The sequence below is a fragment of the Elephantulus edwardii genome, unplaced genomic scaffold (assembly GCF_000299155.1).
Source record: "Elephantulus edwardii isolate Elephantulus edwardi_28Jun2011 unplaced genomic scaffold, EleEdw1.0 scaffold00004, whole genome shotgun sequence".
In the NCBI taxonomy this organism is placed as follows: Eukaryota; Metazoa; Chordata; class Mammalia; order Macroscelidea; family Macroscelididae; genus Elephantulus; species Elephantulus edwardii.
In genome coordinates, this window is record NW_006399754.1 from 3,540,352 (window position 1) to 3,548,609 (window position 8,258).

Here is an 8,258-nt window from a genome sequence, read left to right on the forward strand (position 1 = left end):
GGTATCTGCATGCATCGTGGCCACACAGTCGGGGGACAGTGGGAGGACGGAAGAGCCGCTTGGATCCTTGGACCCGGCGTTGCTGGAGTTCCTGGTGTGCCCACTCTTCAAGAAGCTGCTCAGCAACCAATGAATTGATTAATGAAGAGTTAGAAATAGTGTATCCTGTCATTGATGGCATTCCTAATATGATTCCACAGGCAGCCAGAATGATACATCAAAATAAGAAGAAAGAAGAAGAGGAGCAGCACTAAACCATAGTTAAAAACAACAATACTGATACCGTTTAAAAAGTCAGTGTGGTGGGGAGTTAGGTGGCAGAGAACAAATGTTTCTGTCTCTTCCTACCTTGACTGTGCTGATTCCCCTGGTTTCTCTAACAGTACTGTTCTACTCAGCCTCTGTGGAAGATAATTTCCCTCAGGGTTGCACCAGCACAACCAGCCTATGCTTTTACAGTCTCCTGCCAATCACCATACCAGTTTATGTCTTCCACCTTTGAACTTGGATGAGTATTAAGCTTTTCAGACATAATTAATTAATACAACCATAAGATTGTGTATATATATATATATATATATATATATATATATATTAATATGTCTTGGACTTCTTTCCATGAAAGTTCAATTAGATTGAAATATTGTAATCTCATTTAGTTTGGAGGAAAGATTTCTTGCCTTGCTATGTCAGAGGTGTAAGGACTATGGGAGGCTTGAACTACAGAAGCCTTAGTTATTGTACTCTTGTTTGCCCCATATTGTTTGAAACCCCTAATCTAAAATATTAATTCCTATAATAGAGGAAGTGATGTGCCTTGTTGATGCATAACAGCCATAATTATTTGCTAATAACCATATTCTTTATCCTGTCTATTCATTTGAAAGTTGGTCATTTGGAATATTGTTTGTTTAGATTCATTCTTTAAGTAACATGCTAGGAATGAATGAAAGAATTCCAAAAGAACTGTACTAGAGTAGCTGTGGAGAATCGCATTTGAACTAGTGTGATTGAAAAACCTACAATAAAATGGAAATTAATTAAAAAAAAAAGAGCCTAGTTTGTAGTTTGTAGTGATGAAAACCAACATGATAACTGAACATTAAAGGCCACTTCTACTTTGACCTGGCTGAGTTTGCATGAAAGAACAGAGACCATCCATCCTGCTTGACTGGAGATAGGGAACATTAAGATCTTTGAGACGAGCAAGTCCATAAAGATTTTGAGTGATTTTGGCAGATTTGGTCAAAGTTTGAAAGGTTCAGAAATCCTCAGGTCTGTGCTAACATGTGTAGTTTTACTTTGTAACCTGTGTTGCGGTCTAAAAATTTGTATTAAGCTCTCAGGTGATGTTATAGGCCGTACCTTGCGTGTCCAGAATGTAAAGTGCCTGCAAGTGAAGGAACCCTGACATAATTTAAATTTGTAGGTGCTATTTGGGGCTGACAGCTGTGATCCCAGGTAAGTGGATGTGAATTCAGGAGGCATCGAATGGAAGTCAGTTCTTTCAGGGAGCTCTGGCGGCTTGCTGTTGTTATGTGCCGTTATCTGCAATCTCACAGTGGCCCTATGTACACTTGTGCTATCTTGAGCCAATCTTACTGTCTCTGGCACAACTGCCTCTTTTACCCCACTCACTAAGTCAATCCATCTCATCCAGGGTCTTCCTCTCCTGTGCTGTCCCTCCATCCTTCTGAGTTTGATGTCCTTCTCCAAGAACATGCCCAAAGTATATGAGATGGAACTTCAAAATCTTTGCCTCCAGAGAGCAAATTGGTTTAACCCTCTCCAGAACAGACTTGTCCTTTTGGCGGTCCATGGTATATGCAATACTCTTCTCCAGCACCACAACTCAAATATATTAATTTTCTTCTGTCATCTTTATTCATTGCCCAGGTCTCTGACGCATAGCAACTAATTGTGAAGACCATGGCCTGGATCAGGTGCACCTTAGTCTTTAGTCTGACATCTTTACACTTCAGCACTCTGGAGAGGTCCCTGACAGTACACTTTCCTAATCTGAAAACCCACTGGAGGGTCATCAATGGGTTCCAACTCTACAGTACACGACAACAACAACAACCCTCCCACGTGTTTAAATGATGTTGGTAAGTGCTATGACCCATAACACTATGAACACAAACCTGTATCCTGCCCTGTCCTGTGTAATCTCTGATACACTTGAGCCCATTGCTGTAGGCACTGTGTCACTCCATCTGTTGATCATCTTTCTCTCTTTCACTGACCCTCTATCCTTCTTAGAATGCTGTCCTTTTCTGAGGACTGGCTCCCCCTAAAAACACTGGGTACACTTTCTCTAAGACATAACTGTTTGTGTTTCTTTTTGGACAGTCTATCAGATGCTCAGTATTCGTCTCCAACACCACAGCTTAAAGACATCAATTATTCTTCTGTCATCCTGATTCCAACTTTCACATGCATAGCAAGTATTTGAAAAAGCCATGGATTGAATTATGTGCACCTTAGTCTTTAAACTGACATTGTTGCTCCTTAGCATTTTGGAGAGGCCCCTCATAGCAGATTTTCCCAAAGCTATATGGGCAATCTCCTCCTGTGTGATTAACTGCCTCTGAAAACCTGCTGGAGGGTCAGCTCTGGGTTGGTTTTGACTCAGTAATACACAACAACAACAACAATAACAACACACATCTTTTTGATTACTTGACTATTGAAATCTGTTTATAGCAACATAGAAATTTCTACTGAGACAGACACAGTGAAGGTTCCACCTGAGGTGTGGGGGTCAGAATCTTGATTGAATCTTCATATGCAAGACAGAAATTCTATCATTGCTTATATCCAAAACACATTCCCATGGAGTCTGGATGGAGCAATAGTGATTCATAGGACAGAGTAGAACTGCCCATATGTTTTCAAGGCTGTAAATCTTCAGGGAGGGCAAATCATCAGCAAAACAGCAGATAAGTTCAAATCACTGACCTTACAGTTAACACTACACCAACAGACCTTCTTGTATCCCCTAGACCCTGGGTAAACTTGGAGGCAGAATGGAGCCAAAAGACAAATGAACTTCACCCTTGAAGTTTCAAGTTGATGGGGGAAAGCTATAAGCCAATGTTTATTCAGATATCCATGTACCAGAGTTAATAATCTCCTGCTAATATGTTCCAGGGGAAAGACAAAATACAGTCAGCCCCCTGCCCCCAAGTGCTGAAAGTCTAGCAATGCTGGATTCAGCCGAGGCATGCAACGTGGGTGCTGCAGGGCTGGCTTCTGTCCCAGGTGCTGGCTGAGGCCAAACAAAGAGACAGGAGCTCAGATCCTCCCGTGGGGGATGAGGTTTCTCTTATGGAAACCTCACTGTCAGATTCTTAGGTTTGTGAACAGAAATGCTAGTTTCTGAGTCACCGAAGTGTAACTGCAAGCTTACCGAGAGCTATGCAGAAGGCCGGCTTCCTCTGCCAGTGTCATTATTCAAGAGCAACCATTTGTCTGCTGAGCAGCATAAAGGGCAGCCCTGCCATCCTCCTTGGAAGGGCCCTGGCCTCAGTGCCCTGTGCTCAGTGCTGATGCAGCACCTTGGTCTCTGGTCCAAGTTCAAAGCTTGGGAATGCTCAGCGGGCTGATAGTCTCAGCTGGAGCCTGGGGTCATCAGGGAGCTGCTGTTGACAAGTATTTACTGTCCAGCCAAGGATATGCTTTCAGGTCATTTGCTCAGCTCTGTCTTTCCCCTCTAGAGCATAAGCTACTTTAACAATTTGTAGGAAAGTCGTCTTCCCCTTCAAGCCTTCCATTGAGGAGTCTTTTTGGTTGTTTTATTTCCTAGATTTTTCCCCCCATCCATATACATTGTGTATTACACAATCTTTCATTTATATTGTGTTTCATACAATCGTTCACATATGCTCTATTTTACTTTCTTTTCCTTAATTGGTTTGCTTACAAAGTTTATATACATTGTGTTTCACACGATTCGTTATTCACATTATGTTTTATACAACCATTCTCATGCATTGTGCTTTATAAAATCAGTCACCATTGGATCTTGCCCATCATTACCTTGTCTTATCGCCCATATCCTTCCCATTTGCTTCCGCCACTCCCTCCACCCACCAAACTGTGCAGAGATTTTGATGACACACAGATGTGGACCAGTAAGTTTGAGGCTGCAGCTTGCTAACTATGTGAACGCAGGCCTGTGCTTAAATTCCTGCAGACTCAGTATCCTCACCTGTAAGAAGAGAATGTTTGGCCTTTTCTGAAACTGGAGATGCTGGGATTTTAGTGACTCCTACAGTGTGTGCTGGGCGATCTCCTTCCGTGTGATTAACTGTTTCTCAAAACCCACTGGAGGGTGAGCTGTGGGTCAGTTCTGACTTGATAGTACAAAACAACAACAACAACATGTGTGCAGGGATCTCTGGAGGCGTAGACTGTATGGAGTTGCACTGCTGGCCCAAAGGCCGTGCCTCTCTGGTTCAAATCCAGAGGAGCTGTGAGGAAGAAAGGTAGCCAATCTCAGTCCGAATCCAGTGGAAGATCAACTGTGAGCGGATTCCAGCTTGAGGACAATGAGAGTGCGTGAGTGAGTGTGTGCTGGAGCTCTGGTGGCGCAGTGGGGTAAGAGTTGGGCTGCCAACTAGAAGGTCAGCGGTGCAAACCCACCAGCTACTCCACGGAGGAGAAAAGGGAGTCTACTCCACAAAGATTTACAGCCTTGGAAACCCTATGGGGCCAAGCTGGGGCTGGACAGTTCTGTTCTGTCTGACAGGATCACTGTGAAATCAGAATTGACTCAGTGACCATGAATAGCTTGGTATTGTGTATGATTTTTAAAAATATTTTTCATTTAATTTTCTTTTATATTGGTTTACTTACAGAGTTCTCCTAGATTGTTTCACACTATTCCTCATTCACATTGTGTTTCACACTATTCTTAATTCACATTCATTCACAACCATACAATGGTTCACAATCATTTCCATGCATTGTGTTTTATAAAATCAATCACCATTGGACCTTGCCCATCTTTAGGCCATCTTTTCAGGTCCCTCCCATTTCCTTCACTCCCTCCCTCCACCCACCCAACTGTGCAATGCTGTGGTTTCTCCTCTACCCATCCTCACCCCATTGCTCCCGCCTCTTCCTGCCTGCATCCCCTTACATATTTTGCTATTTAGTCTGCTTTTTTTAAAAAAAATTTATTATTGTTTGAGTGTGTACCGTCGGATCTGACTGATACAGGAGGAGATGCCCCTCCTTCTCCAGCACAGCCTCTGGTGGATTCGAACTGTGTACCTCTGGGATTGCAGTGCAGTTTCTTGTCACTAGGTCACCAGAACTCCCTTAGCCTGTGCTATAAAGGACATTTTTGTGAGTAGTAGAGTCCGATTTAAGTCCCTTCCTTGTTCGGCCTTGCTTGTGCACAGAGGAAGTTCATGAGTGGGGTGTGTGGTAAGTGTGTGCGAGCCTGGGCCATGGCTGCTGCACTAGAGAATCTAAGCTGTCAGCTATCCATCTGCAGGGTTTGTCTTAAAGATTGAACTGAGGGTGACATTAGGGACATTGTCCACACACAGTGCTCATAACACCTTGAAACTTGGCAAAACAATCAGACGTAGCATGCAAATTGGTTTGTAACACTCTGGTCAGTACAAGTTTGGAATGAAGGACTACTTGCTATTCACAGCCAGAAGAACTCTCCCTTCATTCATCCATTCGTTCACCAGGCCATTATACATCACCACTGTGGTGTGCGCAGTACCATGTGCTCGGTGGTGCTGAGATGCCCGCGTCCATTAGTGAGACAGCCAACAAAGTGCTGCTGTTTTCACAGACCTGAGCTCCAGGCAGGGAGACACACATGCACATCAAGGAACAAAAAACATGAGGTAACATGAGGATGCTTTGGGGTAAAGAGTGATAAGGTACATGAAAAAAACAAATGAAGTAGGAAAGGAAGATAGTAAATTTTTTTAATTTTTTAAATTAATTTTAATCAAAGTTTACAGAGACTTAGAGTTTCCAGCCATTCACTGTTGCACTTTTCTCCCCGCCCACCCCCACCCCCACAATTCACTCTTCTCCTTAAAAAGAAAAACTTCTTCACTGGTACACAATCCCTCCCCCCAAGTCCACTCCACTATGCAGCCTTCACTCTGGACTTCTCGTTACAGAAGATAGTCATTGTTAGAATTTCTTGTTGAATAATGGATAAGGAGTTTCAGTAGCAAAGTACATTGTTTGTTGTGTGGTAACAAAAGGTTCAGCAGTTCAAATCCACCTGCTACTCCTTTGGAAGCAGATGGAGAGCCTCCTCTCATCAAGACTGGTAGGTAGCTTCAGGAACCCAATGGCGGGTCGCCAGGAGTCAAAATTGGCCTGATGATAGAAGGTTTGGTTTTGTTAGGCTTGCTGAATATTTGATCCTTGATCCAGGCTGGATCAAGTGAAGGAAGGAGAGAGAGAGGAGGAGGGTATATGAGGAGGGGGATGCTGTGTGGGTGAAGAACACAAGTGCCACCGCCTGAAGGAGAAATGTGTGTGACGTGTCCGCACTGCCTGTTAGGGCTGCAGGGCCAGACTGTCTGCTCAAGGCCCTCCCTTGTAGGCCCTCCCTTGCAGGCCCTCCCCTTCACCAAACATGATTTCCTCCCCCGGCACACACTCCCTTTTTTTTTTTTTACTAAGAAAATATATTTTTTATTAATTTTTTTTTAAATTTAGGTTGTTTATTTTTCATTTCAATGAACATCTACAGAGATTTTGGAATTCCATTCATTCATTGTTGCACCCTTCTCCCCGCACAAACCCCTCCCCCCTGCCCCCCTTTTGCAATGAGGGTTGCAGAGTGGATTATATTTGGGGGGGCTGGGGAGGTGCGGGGGGGATTGTGTACCAATGAGGCAGTTTTTCTTTTGCTTTACAAGGACACACTCCCTTTTGATGATGCGGTGAAGCCAGTGTTCTGCCTCATTAGCCAAACGTCATTTACTCATTTTCTCAAGTAGATTACTGGACCTTGATTCCTAGTCTTTCTTAGTCTAGAAGAAAGAGTGTCCAACAGACCTGTTCAAGTCCTTGCTGGGATTTGAAAGACTAATGACACAGCTTCCAGCATCATGGCAACACACCAGCCACCACAGTACGACACACTGAGAGTTTGAGGGTGGCCCTTTTATCGAATGGGGGATGTTGTTGTTGTGTACTGTCGAGCTGACCTTTTAAGAAGCAGTAAATTGCATAGGAGGAGACTGCCCATCCTTCTCCTGGTGGCTTTGAACTGCATGCCTTTGGGATTGCAGCACATCTTACCACAAGGCCACCAGAGCACCCTAGTTATGGCCCTTTTAAATAAGTTTGGCTGATGTCATTTTTATTTGCCTCCACCCTGAGCTCTCAGCCTTCTTGATGTAGAAGAAAACTGGGTGAGGTTCTTGGTTCCTATGAGCTCACTTCCAAGGGCAGAAAATGGGTGGGGTCCTTGGTTCCTGTGAGCTCCCCCAACTTCTCTCTCATTTTCCACTTGATGAATGTCCTCTTCATTGGTTATGTTCCATCTTTGAACCAAAAATTCCTGTTCATTTTCCAAATTAATTTTGAGCATGCACCAATTGCATCTACAAACACTCCCAGCTGGGACATTGGATGTTTTCTTTGGAGTTAGATCAGAAATCATGATGCTTGAGTTTGGATTTTCTTTCAGTAGTCCTGAGATAAGTTTTATTAGGGACATGGTGGAGCTGGAAGAACTTGTTGGAACTTGTAGGTTGTGTAACTCTTTTAGTTTCATCACTGAAATGCCTGGGACTCTTACCCATGACTTCATTTCTCTTGAATGTGGGTTTCCTGCATCTGGTTCCTTGGCTTTTTTTAGGAAGTAGGGATAATAGTCACATTAATAGATCATCTTTTCCACGATTAGAAAGGAAACCTGAGACTGCTTCCCCAGCAAATATGTAGACCATGTTTCCTCTGACACCTGTTCTTTCAAGTCTTGAGTTGTTTGAGATTGATTACACAGGTTCCTTTTTTCTGATTCAGTCTTTTGAATACCTGCTAGAGAAACAGAACATTTTTGCTAGTGGGAACCAATATTAGCATGCACCATTCTTGTTTATAGAGTAAATGACCATGGATTTTGAAATGACCAGTGGATGGGTTATTTTGGTTACATTAAATTAACAGATGGTGATGTTGTTGTTGTTGTTATGTGCTGTTGAGTCGCTTGCGACTCATAGTGAGCCTATGTACAACAGCCCTAAACTCTGCTCTGC

General features: G+C 43.3%; 1 pseudogene; it reads left to right on the forward strand.

Moving 5' to 3' along the window:
• Window positions 1-328: 328 nt before the first annotated feature.
• Window positions 329-538, forward strand: LOC102868282 (annotated as a pseudogene).
• Window positions 539-8,258: the final 7,720 nt, after the last annotated feature.